This window comes from Delphinus delphis, chromosome 14 (assembly GCF_949987515.2).
Source record: "Delphinus delphis chromosome 14, mDelDel1.2, whole genome shotgun sequence".
NCBI classification, from domain to species: Eukaryota; Metazoa; Chordata; class Mammalia; order Artiodactyla; family Delphinidae; genus Delphinus; species Delphinus delphis.
The window spans coordinates 59,301,846-59,319,435 of record NC_082696.1 but is presented as its reverse complement, the minus strand read 5'-3'; the positions used below and the strand labels follow the sequence as shown (position 1 = coordinate 59,319,435).

Below are 17,590 nucleotides of genomic sequence, written 5' to 3'. Positions count from 1 at the left end.
CATGGGATCTTCACTGCAGCAATGTGGGATCTTTCGTTGCGGTGTGCAGGCTCAGTAGTTGAGGCGTGCAGGCTTAGTTGCCTTGTGGCTTGTGGGATCTTAGTTCCCCGACCAAGGATCAAACCTGCGTCCCCTGCATTGGAAGGTGGATTCTTAACCAGGCAAGTCCCATCTGAACTTAATAATGAGTATTTAGAAGCTCCTTTTGTTTTGTTTTATATTGTTTTTGATATCTACCTGCCAAGTATACTACCCTTTCTTTTGCCATCCCCACTGCAAGTCCCAGAAAGCTGAGTACTCTCTTTCCCAGCCTCCCTCTCAGCAAGAGGGGGCCATGTGTTCTTGTTACAGCCAATGAGGTGTGAGAAAAAGTCTTTTGGGGCATCTTGTGATGCTCTTTTTCTGACATATGCATGGCTGGTACTGTTCCTTCCCTCTGCCTCTTATCTTTGAATATAGTCTTATTATTTAGGATAGTGGCAGCAGTTAAAGCTAAGAGTAAAAAAGCACAGAGAGGAAAAAATAATGGTCTGATGATATCAGTGCAGAAAGATGGAACAGTTTGGTCCCTGCTGACATTGCTGAGCAGCTGCACTAACCAGGGACCAATATCTTCCTCCAGACATCTCCTCCTTATGACTTACCTGACTGTTACTCAAGCCAGTGTGTGTCAGGTGTTCCTTTTAATTTGTATGGATTTTGTAATGTGAGTTCAATCATTTTAACCATTCCTTTTATTATTTATGCCATACTCTGTTTCCCAAAATATTTGAAATGACTTATAAAATAGAAAAAATAAGAATAAAATAGATAAAATCAGTTACTTAAAACTTGATATCAACAAAGGTAAGCTCTAATAGTTTCTCAGCAGAAGCATAGTTACTTTTGATCACTGATTTCTAAATAACATTTCTTATGTGGATCTTGATATGAGATAATGTCTTCTGCAACCTTGCTACCTGAACTACAATTAGGAATTTTATAGGGCTGCTTATTGTATGCATTCTTCTAAGGAGTGAGTCAGGGGCATCAAAAACCAATTTAATGATATGAACTATATTTGGGGCCAATAGAAGCCATATATGATATTCTCCAGAGAGGCATTTTAATCAGAAGCAGATTTTAACTTGTAGGGGAGGGAATACCTTTCAGCTTTTTCCCTGAGCACCATAATTTCCTCAGTTTGCATTTTGATGGGCATGTAAGATCTGGGAGATAAACATTCCACTCTCTGATGGAGGCCAAGGGAGGAAATATTCTGTATTTCTGGTTCAGGACAGATCAGTATGTCTCATAAACAGTAAAACTGGTCATGTGTTTAGTACCCTATGAGCAATACTTGAGGTATATAAGAAGACTCATCACTGGATAGAAAACCATCACACTTTGCCTGAAGGTGGCCTCATGGGCACATATTTTCTTATGAGACAGTATTGGGTTCCTTGTAACACAGAAACTAGTGATAAATTAATCTTTAAAATTATTCCCCATATAAAATAGTCAAGGTGATTTTTGCTGAAAAATTTTCAAAGCAGGTATTATCACTTACTCATCATAGCTATAGTACAAAAAACCAAAACCAAAACAAAAATTACATACACACACACACACACAGAAAAAGTCCTTATGTCATATTCTCATGCTTTGTCTGGTTTTGAGCAACATGGCTTCTATCTGAATCCACTAAAATGAATTCTCTGCAGAATATTAGAAAATTTAGATATTCTCTATCAGATATAATAATTTTAGCATTAAAATATTTAATATGAAGCCGTATTTTCTGACCGTGGTTTATTGGGTAACCTTCAGTTTGTGACAAATTTTAAAATCAATGTACAAAAATCTTATTTTCATATTTTCTTAGAAGAAATGAGTTGAAGTATTTTCTTTATAAGGTACAGAATAAAGAGCACCTTCAGATGCTTTTTAGAATATGTACCTAAACTGAGAGGAATAAAGTTATATTCATTCTTAGTTACTACCTTAAGGCTAAGAATGGGAAGATAAGGTAAGCCAGACTTTTTATAGACCATAGACCGTGCCTGACTGTTTATTCTTGTCTGGAGGTATCTCTCTTTATATCAGAATTTAAAATTAATAGAAATCTAAAAAATTAATAGGATAAATATTTAGAGGGCAAACTGAGAAAGATTTAAAAATATGTTTACTGAATTAAGTTCCCTGTCCCCACCCCCAACCTCAGGCCTTTCCTGTTTCTTAGAGACGTTAGGAAGGATACCCTGGCACTTTAACTGGTAAACGGACTAGTTTATGTTTTATTGTAAACATGCCCCCAAATTATTTCATTTCTCCTTCTACATTTTACTGAAACAACTACGTTAAAATAGTAACTATGCTTTTCATTCTCCTTCACTTACAGCAGGTTTTCTTCAAATAGCAGAATCCTCCTTTTCTTTCACGGTTCTGTTTCCCAGGGCATCACCATTAGTGTCTGTGTTTATCTTCTTTATCAAAACTTAGACTATGAAGTCATTTTTGATAATTTCCTTTTAGCTTAGCCTCACAAAATCTATTATTCTGAAGCTAGGATAGCGTGCCACATTCCACCCCTGCCTGTGCTGCATAAGCACTTTGAATGATGACAGATCAGAGAAGATGGGCCTGAATGCATAATTATCATGACACGTAGTTAATGTTAGTTGATAAAAGTAGGCACACACAATTAAGAGAACATGCTTGATAGAACTAGGCAGTTTATTAAGGCGCTGAGTAGAACAGCTGTGAGGAGTTACAAGGATTCATAAACTTCCTTTTGGCTCCTTGAATGTCACTGTCTTCGATTGCCTTCGCAGTCCCTGTATAAGGTTTGTCGCATGCATAATAATTTCCCTTTCCCCCGCCCCATCCTAGAACAGTTTTGCCTTTTCAACTAGTTACTGTTGCCAACATTTAATAAGAAGGCTTTGCTGAGCTTTCTAATCGAAAACTTGCTTTTATCTTTCTTCATGAAAGAATTGAAATGGCTTCTTTCAGGTTGCTGTAGCCTCTGGGGAGATAAGGACCCTGCGGTTAACAGGATGAGAGATTTTTGTTTAGAAATTTTTATTTAGACAATGAAAAATGACCTCTGTAAACTCAAAGCTATCTTATTTTGGGGCTTTAGGCTTCTGGCAGATAAATCAATTGGGCCCTTGGGACAGCAAAGGAAAAACCTTTGCAGTAACTATGTCAGGGCAACGCAATAGATTTGTTTTGAGTATGCAGTTGTGTTGAATGTAGAATGCACTTAAAAATAAATATCATTTTATTTTCTATTAAATATTCAGGATCTGGATTTTACTCTTTTCAGCTTTTGCAAAGAAATATTCCTTTTTGTGATGCAAACTGGAGAAAGCAGACCTTTTTTATGTATAAAATATGTGGCTATTGTTGGTATTTTGATTTTGACCTTTTAATTATTTACCTGTGCATTCTCTAATTGGAGACTGTTTTAAAATTTAGATTCTCAAAGTTACATTCTCATATTAAAAATCAGTATTATAAACTGCTTTTTTGTGGGTAAACAATTTCATTGTTACTTAAATAATACAATAGTAGTTTGCCTAAAATATGCTTTTTCAGATTGTCGCAACATTTTTCACACCTGTTCATAGGCTCAAGGAGTTTTGCAGATCCTCACAGCATGAATTTGCACTGCGTGTTCACTCTCTAAAGAAAGAGTGTTGCACTTGGCTGTGTGCTTTTTTACCTATGTCATGTAGAGTGCAGATTCAGGGTGAAAAGTTATGCAGAATAATCTGTAAATTTGACAGGGAAGCAAACCAGGAGACAGATGCTCTACCAACATGCATACAGTTACTGTTAGGAGTGTTCATCAACCTAGTAAAGAAGCAATTTTGAAGGGGTGAATTTTTTTTTTTTTATTGTACACAAAACCTTCATGCACATTTTGCAATGCCATTAAGATTATGATGCAAACCAGTAAAATGCATGGGACCAGAAATTAAAGTATACTGGAAAATAGAGGTGGAAAGTGATTTAGCAAATATCACAGTGGGAAGGACAGAAGTGAGATTAGGAAGATGACCAGGGAATATAAGAAAAAGTCATGCTCCCTCTTCTTTCTTTAACTTTAATTCTGTATGACCATTTTGGAGGGGTGTGGGCGGCAAACTGATGTGATCAACGTCTCCTGTCCTCACATTTTTAAAAACTTGTCTTTTCATTTTGATTCTCCTTGCATTCAAAGTTGATCAGTGTTAGGCTATGGCCAGAATTAATGTATAAATCATATCTTATTTATTTTGACAGGTGCCTCTATTTAGGACTTTGAATAATATAAAAATATTAAACAGATATTGCTTAAATATCCATGATTTGGCCAGTGACTCTTGACAATGATCAAAGGTAGGATTTAATTTTAGGGCTTTTGGGACAGGTAAATGATATTTGATTTCTGGTTTTCCTTTCCAAAAAGAAGAAGATGGGCATGACACCAATCTTAAAGTATTGTTCTTCTCAATACTCTGTAATAACCTATATGGAAAAAGAATCTAAAAAGAGGGGATCTATGTATATGTATAACTGATTCACTTTGCTGTACAGCAGAAACTAACACAATGTTTTAAATCAAATATACTCCGATAAAAATTAAATAAAAAAAGAGTAAATGAGATGATACATACTGAGCACTTGCCTGTGCAGACACTATTTACATATATTCACTTATCTAATCTTTACGAGAGTCCTGTGGGATATACATTACTATAATAATCCCAATGATATGGGAAACAGAGGCACAGAGAGGTTAATTTAATTGCTGGTCAGTGGCTGAACTGCTAATCCAGTCAAGATGCCTATGCTCTTAACCCCTGCACTGTGGTCCTCTATGGCAGGTGTACACTGTACATTCAGTAAGTGTAGGGATCCTGCTGCTTCCCTTCACTGAATCCCCTTCATCTATTGACCAAAATATCTGTGGTTACCTCCTGTGATTTTGATATTAAAGTGTTCAGATTATTAAAGAAACCTATATGTTTAAATTTAAATATCTAATTAAGTTATTAGACCAAAGCATGTATCTTTATACCCTTTTCTTTAAAATAATACACTGCATCAGAGAATTCAGTTCAGTAAATTATCAACATTTACCGTGTCCCTAATGTCTGTCACACAGTCTACAGTTAATTAAGACTAAGTTAGATATCTCAGGGTCTTTATTCATAAGCATCTTAAAAAGCATGGAAAGAATAAGTTTACTTAAGACCAATGAAAAATAATTCAAAGTACTATTCTTAATTGATAAATAAAATCAGTTTGGCTATATGATACAGATAATAAATCCCATGATCTATCAGACTTAAAGATAGTATATTTAGTTATAATCATTAATAAATACTTCATGGAAAAATCTTTTAAGTTTACTAGACAGTATCTGAAAATTTGGTTCTCCATACGCACTAGAAATGACATAAATGATCAATTATATTTATAAGCTATTCATGGGATCCATGCTTATAAATCATCACTCATCCCAATATCTGACTTCTTGTTTTTCAGCTTTCTGAAAAATAGTTGTAAATCTAGAGATGGGCTGCCCAAAGCTACAAAAGAGTTGCAATAATCCCAAAGCACGTTTACTAAATATCCATATATGCTAGTGTAAGGTGGTCCCCAGGCCCTTACTCAGGACTGGTTTTTATGTTTAGTTATGTTTCCAAGGTGACTGCAGATTCAAAATATCAAATGAGAAAGATATTTTTTTTTTTAGGGGCACATAGATGACACTACAAAGTCCTATACAGTTTAAGGGGCACATAGATGACACTACAAAGTCCTATACAGTTTAAGTAGTGATTAGCTCACTGTCTCCTACAATAGTTGATATCCTTAAACATGTGTTGAGTAAAGTGGCAGTAGGGAAAGAGAGTCTATGATTGTTTATTATAGGAGCCAGTATAACATTTTAAAGCTCTTTGAGGCATTACTTTACAGTATTTCATGCTTATAATAATGAGATTTCCTTGTCAATTAAGGTTAACTCATATTCTAAATGCTGTGTTTAAAGTATCAGAGTAATGTATCAAATTACTTGAAAATATCTTAAAGATCTTTATAATTTTAAAAAATTGCACAATTGTATAAGCAAACAAAAGGAGATAGAAAATAATTAAAAGAGAGAGGTAAAAGTGAACATCAAAATAAATAGTAACTGGTGACATAATAATCACTACAGTAAGATAGATGGGAGCTGCAATCAAGGTCCCAACGAGAAATAGATAGCACATCTGTCTGGATAAATTGAAAATTGTTATTTGCAAGGGACCATTTACAAATGTGTAGATAGGGTGAAGGGGAAACCCAAAAGATGGAGTTGGCAAAAAAAATAGAGCTGTTATCACTTCAGTCCCAAAGGGAGGAGAGGGGGCAGTTACCAAAATCTAGAAAGAGATATTACCTTGAAAGTAATAGTTGAGGAACATCCAACTGAGGAGACCTTGCAAGGGAGAATACAGGGCAGTAAATATCCTGACCTCACTCTCCCCCATCCTTTCAATGTGTCACTGGTGCTCCCCATTGGCAGAATCCAACTGTAAGCTGGAAGGCAAGGAAAATTGTTGATGGAGTCCGTGTGGGTCAGCCTCTCATGGCAGAGAGCAGAGTGGAGAGTAACGCTGGAGATATCAATGGAAAATACCTGGCATTATGAGTGAAAGTGAAGTAATGTCTCAAAGAACAAAGCACTGAACATTATGATGCCATTAAAATTGTTGGTAAAACTTAAGGAGCAGTGGAAAAATTGAATATTTTGAAATATGATTAAAACTTTGGGAAATAAATAGTGTGAAAAGCACCCAAAGGAAATGTGGAGTTCTCTAAGCAAAGATGAAGATACAGTTGTGTGTGTGTGTTCGCGTGCACCTGTGTGGAGAGAGGGGGAGAGAGAGAGAGAGAGAGAGAGAGAGAGAGAGAGAGAGGGAGAGAGAGAGAGGGAGAGAGAGAGAGAGAGAAGACTACAGGCTAGGGGATATCGATTTGGAAACAAAGTTCCTATTAAAGTTTTAGTTCTTTGAGAGCAGACGCCCTGTTGTATTCTTCTTTGTAATCCATGTTTGAACCCAAAGCCTGGATTAGGGTGAAACCAGTGAAATGCAAAATGTAAACAATCACCAAATACTCAATAATCAAGATAAATATTTGAATACTATGTTTAAAGAATGCAAAAAAAAAAAAAAAAACACACTGTGAACGAAATACCACATTTTAGAAGAAATACAGGGCTTCCCTGGTGGCACAGTGGTTGGGAATCCCCCTGTCAATGCAGGGGATGCGGGTTTGAGCCCTGGTCCGGGAAGATCCCACATGCCGCGGAGCAACTAGGCCTGTGCGCCACAGCTGCTGAGCCTGCGCTCTAGAGCCCGTGAGCCACAGCTACTGAAGCCCGCGTGCCCAGAGCCCATGCTCCGCAACGGGAGAGGCCGCTGCAATGAGAAGCCTGCGCGCCGCGATGAGGGCTAGCCCCCGCTCGCCGCAACTAGAGAAAGCCCGCGCGCAACAACGGAGACCCAGCGCAGCCAAAAAAATAAAAATAAAATAAAACAAATACAGATTTCTGTTTCTTTTCACTACCCTGCATTATTGTATGACCAGTGGTTTCCAATCCTCTGCAATCCTCCAGCCTGGCAAGTGCCACAACCCACACTGGTTAGGTTTATAAGGTTTGAACATGGCATAGAAACAGATTGAGCAAAGCAGGGCTTTTTATATATAATCATGGTTTTGATTGCAGAGTTTTATTGACTTTTTCCACTAAGTCAAAATACAGGAAGGTATTTGGTAAGTGTGTACAGGGGTGCACATATTTCTTTTTGTCTGAAGCTGCAATGTGACTCAGCACGGGACTGCTGAACGCTGTTCCTAATACATAGCTGATAATTGATGTTTATTGAATGAAAGAATGATTAAATGAATTAATGTGGTCATTTCCTTCTCCAAATATGTATTACTAAGATTTGTTGTCTCTTCCAGTTCATATTTTTTTTCTTATTGCTGCATAACTTATGACCTTTCTCTATATGACATTCTTCCTCTAAGTTGCAAGGGCAGTTTTAGGGGCATGAATAGAGACATATGGATACTCAAAGAGGGCTGTTGTAAAAATATCATGAATAATCCACTAGGTAAAAAATGTTATAATAGTTTACTAACATTGCTGGAATTTTGTTTTGTTTTTCCATTTCCTTCACTTCGCTGGGTCTCCGTTGCTGCGCGCGGGCTTCTCTAGTTGCAGCGAGCGGCGACTAGCCCTCATCGCGGCACGCGGGCTTCTCATTGCGGCGGCCTCTCCCGTTGTGGAGCACGAGCTCTGGGCACGCAGGCTTCAGTAGCTGTGGCTCATGGGCTCTAGAGCGCAGGCTCAGCGGCTGTGGCGCACGGGCCTAGTTGCTCCGCGGCATGTGGGATCTTCCCGGACCAGGGCTCGACTTCTATACTTAGAATCTATTTTTTTAATTGAAGTATAGTTGATGTACAATATTACATAAGTTGAAGGTGTACAATGTAGTGATTCACAATTTTTAAAGGTTATACTTCATTTATAGTTATTATAAAATATTGGTTATATTCCCTGTGTTGTTCAATGTATCTTTGTAGCTTATTTTATACATAATAGTTTGTACTTCTTAATCCCCTACACCTATATTGCCCCTCCCCACCTTTCCTTTCCCCTCTGGTAATTACTAGTTTGTTCTGTGAGTCTGTTTCTTTTTTGTTATATTCACTAGTTTGTTGTATTTTTTTAGATTCTACATCTAAGTTATATCATACAGTATTTGTCTTTCTCTGTCTGACTTATTTCACTTAGCATAATACCCTCCCAGTCCAACCATGTTGTTGCAAATGGCAAAATTTCACTCTTTTTTATGGCTGAGTAGTATTCCATTGTATGTATATATATATATATATATATATATATATATATATATATATATATATATATATATATATATACACACCACATCTTCTTTATCCAGTCCTCTGTTGATGGACACTTAGGTTATTTCCATACCTTAGCAATTGTAAATAATGCTTCTATGAACATTGAGGTGCATGTATCTTTTCGAATTAGTGTTTTTGATTTTTTTGGATATATACCCAGCAGTGGAACTGCTGGGTCATATGGTAGTCCTATTTTCAGTTTTTTGAGAAACTTCCATACCGTTTTACACAGTGCCTGCATCAATTTACATTCCCACCAACAGTGTATGAGGGTTTCCTTTTCTCTACATCCTGGCCAACATTTGTTATTTGTGTTCTTTTTGATGATAGCCATTCTGACAGTTGTGAGATGATATCTCACTGTGGTTTTGATTTGCATTTCCCTGATGATTACAGAAGTTGAGCATCTTTTCATGTACCTGTTGGTCAGCTGTATGTCTTCTTTGGAAAAATGTCTATTCAGGTCTTCTGCCCATTTTTTAATTGGGTTTTTTTTTTTTTAAATGTTGAGTTGTATGAGCTATTTACATATTTTGGATATTAACCCCTTATCAGTCATATAATCTGCAAATATTTTCTCCCATTCTGTAGGTTGTCTTTTCATTTTGTTTATGGTTTCCTTTGCTGAGCAAATAAGTTTAATTAGGTCCCATTTGTTTATTTTTGCTTTTCTTCCTTTGCCTTAGGACAGAACCAAAAAAGTATTGCTATGATTTATGTCAAAGAGTATTTATTATATACCTAGAATCTTCCTCAATTTCTTATCAATTCTATTTAAAGCACACTCAATTTTATTAAACATTGTATATAATCAGATTGCAGTATCAGAGAACTTTAGATTTGCAACATTCTAAATTGTCATCTATTCTTAATTTTCCCTCCAATTATTCTCAAGTTTGTTTTTCATTTATTTTATATTCTCTCTTGTTTGGAACTTATTATATAGCTTAAAACTGTGTACATTTTAAAATTCTCTGAAGTACCTAGCAGATCAGGGCACAGTAACTGTTAATTAATTAGAACTATCACAATAGTAATGATGTAGCAATTTAACTTTCTCACTGCTTTGATCACATACCCTTCCTTAAGACCCCACTGGAATAATACTGATATTTACAACAATCAAAATTTCTTATCCTTGAAAGCCTTTCTTTTTCGTCTCTAATGTCTCCCATTATTGTTTTGTTAGATATAGCTGACGTAAGAGAGACTCTGATGCATTATTTATCTTTTCCATAACTAATATCTGAAAAAATACAAAGGTGAAATTTGACACAGGAAACTTTTATTTAAGTTCCAGATCATATAAATGCATGTGGTCAAGATTCATTTTTCAGTTTTGGGGGCATGATTATGTGGGATGCTGATTATGTGAGTAAATAAGAAGCAGTGCCCTTCAAGTCTTATATATTATTTATGATATTATTTTTAAAAATATTTTTTCATGAGAACACTGTACTTGATCTTCAACTTGTCCATTTGTCGGGACCAGTTCACTTACTGGTCCATATCCACATAACTCATGTTTTACTGTCATAGACTGATGTGACACAGTGTAATAGAATATGATGCATTGCCTGAATTTAAAGGAACATGGATTATTTCTGGATCTGCCGTGCAGCATGAGATCTGTATCGCATTTGAAACAAAGCTAACCAAGCAGACAGAGCAGAAAGATATCTATAGCATTCATTAATCAGGGTAGAGTATATATATATATATTTTTCAGCATCTTACACTATTTGCTTGGTATATTTTAAGCCTGAAACAGAACAAAAATAGCCTTAGTGACCATGCGCATTGCTTCTTACATGATTGTCCTTAGAGAATTATCCCCTAAAAAAGCCAAAGCAATTCAATTTGGTTGACAATTGTTAAATAGGTTATATTAAATATATTTCTTTATTCCATCTTTTCTCACTGGGGGATCATTAAATATTCTGCAATGTATGCATTTTGATCTATATATAAATATATGACTATTAGCACTGAACTATGCTACTATCTGCCATTTAAAGCCAATTACATTCAAAATATTTTGAAGAATGTAGTTTGTAAGAACTGCAAATATCAAATTATTTCAGATGTGAACTAAGGAGCGTAAACAGCATGATAGAATCAACTAAAAGATGCATCTTCACTCTTATAGAAGATCTTAGTTTTGGGTGAGATTTTAGAAACTCTTTGGGGCAGAATTGCCGCACATGCTTTAAAGAAGGCAATTTGCATCTGTCTGTACTCTGTGGGGTATATTAAGCATTCTCAAGCTCTTTTCACATAAGTTTATTCTGTCTTTCCTGGGATTTTAGCATCTAAAATACTTGCCTTTTTCCTCCATTCAAATTACTTATTCACCCAGGTCAGAGAGGTAAGAACTACTAGGGATCAGACTGGCATATGTGTTTCCCCCATCTGGCCCCATTATGGAATTAAGAGTTAAAATGCCTTTAACCTTTCTGGAATTAGACATCTATAACACAAATGCCATCCATATCCAGAATTTCATTAATACTTTTCTCTGCTTCTTGATTTTCCCTCTTTCTTTTTTATCATCCAGATGCCCTCTCTCTTGACTTCCCTCACAGCCATACCTCCATGTCTCTGAGATAATTATTCCTAGGCCTTCTGGTTATCATTTGGACAAAAACACAAAATTAAATGAAATTCTTATACAGAGCTTCTGACCACAGTAGAATAACTACTGTATTCATAGTATATATACACTAAATAGTTGATGACTAATTGATCAATACGTGTATGTGTATACTGCATTGGAAAAAGATTGTAAATGGATATAACATAATTAGATTCATGATCTCTGAAAATTGTAATTAATGATGTTTTAGATTATCAGATTGAGTACCAAGTTCTGCCATGGAATTTTAGTGCCCAGACTTGCATTTGTAATTTGCATTTCTTTTCTTTTTTCATATGAAGTTATGATTTGCTATATGAACAAATTCTGCATTGATTCATATGAAAGAACGTTGGGGGACATTGAATCCACATACGCTCATGGAGTGCAAACCTCTGGATCAGAGGAGTCTGCTCTGTGTTAACATAGACATATTCAGTTAAATAACAGGTGACATTGAGTAGATTCATCTTTATGGGTGAAGTTTTAAAGATAGTAAGTAAAGTAATAAATACACAATGAAAAATTTATTTCTCATTCTAATGTCTAGAAATAACTAGATTGGGTATCTATTTAAAGTAGAGGTTAATAACAACAATATGAACATTTCATTCAAGGGAAAAATACAACTCTAAAGAGCCATCAAACAATGCCTTGTTAAAATTGGATCATGATTAAATAGGAGATTTGGTTCTGTTGAACTAGCCAAACGCTGAAGTCACTAATAAATCTCACTTTGTACAACATATTATATTAACAGGAATTCTCTGAATTAAAATGTTAAACTCAAAATACAAAGTCATATTACATATAGAACTGGCCCTGTGCCTACTTCTTTCCACAATTAACTCAACATTAGACCTTGACCAAGGGATATACAAGAACATATACTGTTGCAGTTCAGGGAAAACAGAGGTTTAGTGGGCTCTGATGCCATTGTTGGCTTCAAGAAGAAAGTGGAACATGGCTTGATTCTTGCTATAGATCAGAAGTTTGCATCCTTTCAAAATTCATATGTTGAAACCTAATGCCTAACGTAATAGTATTAGGAGGTAGGGCCTTTGAAAGGGGCTTAGGTCTTGATGACGGAGCCCTCATGAATGGGATCAGTGCCCTTATAAAAGAGATCCTGGAGAGCTAGTTTTTGCCTTCTTCTATGTGGAGGCACAGAGAAGACACCATCTTTTAACCAGGAAGTGGGCTCTAACCAGTTACCCAATCTGCCAGCACCTTGATCTTGGACTTTCTAGCCTATTTGTTTAATTACCTAACATTTCTTCACTTCTCTTTTCTCCTTCCTTTCTCTCATTTCACTTTTATTTTCTCTATAAAAACATTAAAGTGGTTATAATTACAGGTCCTCTATTTATTTTATCTTCCTTCAGTTCACTCATGTGAATTTTCCAAATAAATATTTGTGTCATCTTTGGAAATGTTTGGTGTTTTAGAAATGGAATAAAAAAGGACAATTGATAGAGAGCATGTGTTTCTTTTATTAGTAGACTAATGCTAGACCTAATATTTGTCATTGCTTATGTGACTCATATATTTAAAATACAAAACAGAAACAGACTCACAGACTTAGGGAATGAATTTGTGGTTACCAGAGGGGAAGGATGAGGAAGAGGGATAGATTGGGAGTTTGGGATTGACATGTACACACTGCTATATTTAAAATAGATAACCAAAAGGACCTACTATATAGCACAGAGAACTCTACTCAATATTCTGTAATAACCTAAATAGGAAAAGACTTTGAAGAAGAATAGATACATGTATATGTATAACTGAATCACTTTGCTGTACACCTGAAACTAGCACAACATTGTTAATCAACTATACTCCAATATAAAATGAAAATTAAAAAAAAAAAAAAATGCCAAAATGACCAATAAGGCATATATATAATTTTAAGTTAAATAGATTTCATTTAACATTTTAACTTAATTTAATAAATGAAAATATTGATTTACACACTTCATGAGATACTAGTTCTATTCTAATGTTCATAGAATTCTATAAAAATGCTGATAGAAGAAATCGCATCTTACTTTAATGTTCTCCCAGTGAGGTCATCCTATGCTACCAAATATACTTGAGAACAACAACTTGCTAAAAACTTTAAAGATAGCCTCCTTCTAGCAACAAGAATTTCTTCAGAAGTAGAACCTTTTCCAAACATATTAATATTTTCAAAAAGATGATAACCCTGTCAGGGATTAGACTGTCTCCAGGGTTAAAACCATAATCTGGTAAATAATTTCAACAGAGGACTTCTCTTCTCCTGGAATAGAAAATCTTCTCATCAGGGAATCCCACAGATACTCATTTCTTCAAAGACAGGACCTTTAAAACATGTTAGAATCTTCAAAGTGGGAAATATGCCACCCCTTAGCAAAATGAAGTCTTTTAAAGTAGAAGCCCAACAGCATTATGAAGACTCTGAAGGAAAACTCCCAAAGCTCTGTAAAATACTGCTTCCAGTACCTAACTCTCAGATTATCATTTTAAGATGTTATGCAGATGGTATGAAATCTACTTTAAAAAAATAGACTATTTCTTAGTGCAGTTTTAGGTTCATAGTAAAACTGAGCACAAAGTACAGAGAGATTCCGTACACTCCTCGCCCTCCACACATGCACGGCCTCCCCTACTATCAACATCACTCACCAGAATACTACTTTTGTTACAATTGATGCACCTACATTGACACATCATTATTACCCAAAGTCCATAGCTTACATTAGGGTTTGCTCTTGGTGTTGTGCATTCTATGGGTTTGGACACATATGAAATGTATCAACAATTGTAGTATTATAGAGCAGCTTCACTGCTCTAAAAGTCCTCTGTGCTCTGCCTCTTCATCCTTCTCTTCCCCCTAACCAATGTAACCACTGATATTTTTACTGTTTCCATAGCTTTGCCATTTCCAGAATGTCCTTTAGTTGGAGTCATACAGCACATATTCTTTCCAAATGGGCTTTTTTTCAGTTAGTAATAGGAATTTAAGCTTCCTCCATATCTTTTCATGGCTTGATAGCTCATTTCTTTTTAGCGCTGAATAGTATTCTATTATCTGGATGTACCACAGTACCAATCTATTCTTCTACTAAAGGGCAACTTAGTAGATTCCAAGTTTTGACTATTATGAATTATGCTTCCAAGTTTTGGCAATTACGAATAATGCTGCTATAAACATCTGCATGCAGGACAAGTTTTCAACTCCTTTGGGTAAATACCAGGGAGCATAATTGCTGGACAGTATGGTAAGATTACATTTAGTTTTGTAAGACATTGCCAAACTAACTTCCAAGGCGGCTCTATCATTTTGTATTCCCACTAGCAATGAATGAGAGTTCCTAGCTCTACATCTTTGCCAGCATTTGGTGCTGTCAGTGTTCTGGCATTTGATAATTCTAATAGGTGTGTAAGTAGTATCTCTTTGTTGTTTAAATTTTCATTTCCATGATGACATAGTATGTGGAACATATTTTAATATTCTTATTTGCATCTGTATATCTTCTTTGGTGTGGTGTCTGTTCAAGCCTTTGTCCCACTTTTTAACTGGGTTGTTTGTTTTCTTATTGTTGAATTTAAAGAGATTTTTGTATATATTTAAAAACAGTCCTTTATCAGAAATGTCTTTTCCAAATGTTTTCTCCTAATCTTTGGCTTTTTTTTTTTAATTCTCTTGACAGTGTTTTTGCAGAGCAGAAATTTTTAATGTTAATGAAGTCCAGCTTGTCAATTCTTTCTTCCATGGATCAAGCCTTTGGTGTTGTAAGTAAAAAGTCATTACCATACCTAAGGTCATCTAGATTTTTTTTTGTGCTATTTTCTAGGAGTTTTATAGTTTTGCATTTTACACTTAGGTCCATGATACATTTTGAGTTAATTTTTTTTTTTTACTCACTTTTTAAAATTTTTTTTATTTTTTAACATCTTTATTAGAGTATAATTGCTTTACAATGGTGTGTCAGTTTCGGCTCTATAACAAAGTGAATCAGTTATACATATACATATGTTCCCACATCTCCTCCCTCTTGCATCTCGCTCCCACCCTCCCTATCCCACCCCTCTAGGTGGTCACAAAGCACCGAGCTGATCTCCCTGTGCTATGCGGCTGCTTCCCACTAGCTATCTATTTTACGTTTGGTAGTGTATATATGTCCATGCCACCCTCTCACTTCGTCCCAGCTTACCCTTCCCCCTCCCCGTATCCTCAGGTCCATTCTCTAGTAGGTCTGCATCTTGATTCCCGTCTTGCCCATAAGTTCTTCTGACCATTTTGGGTTTTTTTTAGATTCCATATATATGTGTTAGCATACGGTATTTGCTTTTCTCTTTCTGACTTACTTCACTCTGAGTAAATTTTTTTGAATAATGTTAAGTTCTGTGTCCAGATTTTTTTTTTGCATATAGATGTCTAATTATTCCAGCCTCATTTAATGAAAAAATTATCTTTACACCATTGAATTATCTTTGTTTCTTTGTCAAAGTTTAGTTGACTGTGTTTATGTGGATCTATTTCTGGACTTTCTATTCTGTTCCACTGATCTATTTGTCTATCTTTTTGCCAACACCACACTGTCTTGACTAATGTAGCTTTATTGTAAATCTTGAACTATAGACTGTCAGTCCTCCACCTTCAATATTGTTTTGGCTTTTCTGGGTCTTTTGCTTTTCCATATACAATTTAAGATCAGTTTGTTGATATTCACAAAATAACTTGCTGGGATGAGACTGCACTGAATCTATAGACCAAGTTGGGAATAATTGACATATTTACATGCAATTTACTTTTAAAATGTTCCCATTTGACTTGAACCATTTTAACTGATAAGTAAAATATGGTAAGATCTAGTTATCAAGAAAATAAGATTGGTCTCAAAAGCTTAGTATCTATATTCCTTTAACTCTAATACAAGGATCTGGTAAAATAATAAATGAACGGTGAACAGACCCTGTGGATTTGAATTGTGTAAGGGCAGTTTTCCCTCACTGCATGTTATTTGTGATCTAGAGGAGGAGGCTACAAATCAGAACAATTTATTTGATAACAAATAAATCACCTGAACTGCTATGCTTTTCTCTTTAGGAAAAAAGGTTTATCTACTTCCCTTACCTGATAGAGCTGTTGTGAGACTGAGTTAATATTAGGGAAACTGTGAAAAGTAATGAGTGCTAAGCTGTAATCACCATGGTCATCAACATTGCCAATTATATAATTGCCACTGTTTTCCACTCCAGAAGTTTATATGTAACTGAAGAATATATTTTTTGTCTAAATTTGAAATTTGATTGGGTTATGAGAGTTTTGGATATAAACTGGTATTATGATTACAAATAAATTTAATGTCTAAGAAAAGCTACTGAAATGCTTAGATATTAGGGCAGAGTACAGAAAATATTTAAAGTAATTTTTGCTTTTTATCACTTACTGTTTACTATTATATGTTTACTTTTTATTATTATACATATAGTCTAAGTATGTTTATAACAGAAAATATAATTTGAATTCTATTTCTAGTATTCTAGTTCTAAAAAGGTATGAAAAGCTGATTCAGAATATATTAAATTTAAGATTATGGGGATCAAGAGCAGGAAGTGGGTTAGTTTAATCCTCTTTTCTCTCCTTCAATTACTTGTTTTCCCAAGGTGGTAACTCCATTCTATATTTGAACAAGGACTAAAATATGTGTGTGTGTGTGTGTGTGTCTGTCTGTAAGACTTGAATATATGATAGACTAGAAGTCAGTATAATACATGATAACAATTTATATTACCAATTAAAATGTACGTATGTTTAGAAGATACCATACAAAAAATAGAATGGGTTTGATTTTCTGAATTGAGATTGTGATTACAAAGGTTTTGGGTTAACTGATATCACGTTTTACATTCTGTATCTTATTCATAATCAACCAAAACCATTTCACAAATCTTTGTAGTTCCATATTTCAAGATAGCCTTCCACCTAGTAACAAATTCAGTTAA

At 35.2% G+C, this 17,590-nt stretch overlaps 1 long non-coding RNA gene across 1 annotated transcript in view; it reads left to right on the top strand.

Annotated features, from left to right (window-relative positions):
• The window catches only part of LOC132437342 (uncharacterized), a 207,290-nt gene that overhangs the window by 117,492 nt on the left and 72,208 nt on the right, over positions 1-17,590 (top strand). The window contains exon 5 of the long non-coding RNA XR_009522005.1: positions 15,292-15,373. This is a non-coding gene — a long non-coding RNA (uncharacterized lncRNA). The remainder of the gene's footprint in view (positions 1-15,291; positions 15,374-17,590) is intronic.